Source organism: Suncus etruscus, chromosome 9 (assembly GCF_024139225.1).
Source record: "Suncus etruscus isolate mSunEtr1 chromosome 9, mSunEtr1.pri.cur, whole genome shotgun sequence".
Taxonomy (NCBI): domain Eukaryota; kingdom Metazoa; phylum Chordata; class Mammalia; order Eulipotyphla; family Soricidae; genus Suncus; species Suncus etruscus.
The window spans coordinates 24,102,310-24,104,131 of NC_064856.1; positions in this window are offsets into that span (position 1 = coordinate 24,102,310).

Sequence of the window (1,822 nt, forward strand, 5' to 3'; positions counted from 1 at the left end):
CTACCAAGAGTGATCCCTGAGCATAGAGCATGGAGTAAGTCCTAAGCACAGTCAGCTGTGACTCCAAAACAGAAACAAAAACAAGTGATTACTTTGGTGAAACAAAGTGAGTAGTACTGATGTGTTCCTGCTGAAGTTGGACTTTTCAGAATTAAGATCTTTGTTTCTGATAAAACAAAAAGAAAAAATATAAAACCTAAAAACAATAAGAATCACTGTCTATGTCCTAAATCACCTATGTCTCCTGCCCACTCCATTAAGCGTCAGAGGGGACAGAGGTCATATCCATGATCACCACACCTGACTGGGCATACTAAGAGACTCTGTACTTTTTTACTAATCCAGGCATCAGAATCTTGAAGATACTGGAAGACATTCTTTCATTCATTTTTCCTTCTATCCTTTGAATTACAGGCACAGCAATATTTTTCTTGAAACAAACTCAACACCCAAACTCCCTTTACATTTTCACAAATATATCTTCTTCCTCAAGTTCTTTCTGGATGCCATCATCATTTTACAGCACCATGAGTTTTTCTCAGTCCTGCAAGAAGAATTTAATGTGATAAAATAAGTCCCCTTTCCTCCTGGTGCTGGGATTCAACCCTAGGACCCCACTACTATGTCATATCATCCCTGATCTACATCCTTGTATAGAATAACTTTTGTTGGCTTCCAGAAGTCTGATATGCCTGGAAGACAAGTGAGGGTGATAAGGGCTCCCTGAGGACCAAGTAGCTTGATACTCAGTGCTACTTCCTTTGACCTAGGCATTCTACAGCCTAAGGCAATGGACAAGTACCTAGGGGCTGAAGGCAGAGGAAGCAATATTGATTTAAACGCTTTAGGAGCAGCAAGAGCTAAGCCTCAGATATCTCCTATATATCCCAAATCTGCAATCAGAAAGAAAACTAAAATCAGAGCTTTCTATGGAAATAAATGAAAAAGCATAATGGGAAGGCAGTGGATGGTAAGAAGGATCCAAAGTTTGGAAGACATAAGTGATGCACCTTCTGGCTATTTCTCTGTAGGCCACCCTTTGAATCCTCCAGGTCACAGGAGGAAAGGATTTGATGATCAATCATTCATCAGTACTATCTCAGATGCTGGTCGAGGTGCAAGCATTGAATCCACTTTCAAACCCATAGCTCTGTCTTTGCCAGGATTCTCAGCTCCTTCCACAATTTATTCCATATGGTGACTGATTGGAACAAGTCTTTCAAAGGACATTTTTCACAGCCATGATGGGATAGTAGTCATGCTGTCTGCCCCTGACAGCTCCAAACAAGTTACAGGTCCAGAAATTATATGGAGCTGCTGTCCATCAAGGGTCTCCATGGTCCACTGCCTGCTTGTGAGATGCAAAGAAGCTATGCATACAGGCCACCAATGGGTGACTTTGATTAGACTTGCTGCATCATTCATCACAAGCATTAGGAGCAGGGGCTATGGCCTCACCCCTGAGAATAACAGCTCTAGAAATAAATTAGATGCACCGTAGGACAACTCATTCTTCTTACAATGACAATGGAGTCTGCAAACTGGCACCAGGAGACCCTGCACTTGAGAAAGCATCTTTCATTCTCATTTCAGCCTGTGGTATTTTGATGATTGTTCAAATCCTTATAGATACAGGGCTGCATCACCCTGTACCCTGAACATTAGGCTTTGTCCATATGATTTAAGGGTGAGTTCCAAAAAATATATATATAGCATCCTAACCATGGTTGGTAGGAGGTGATATCCTATATTTTCTGGCATGTTTCCCAATAGAATGGTATATCACCATGTTACTGATCTCAGGAGTGACTTTGTTACTTGT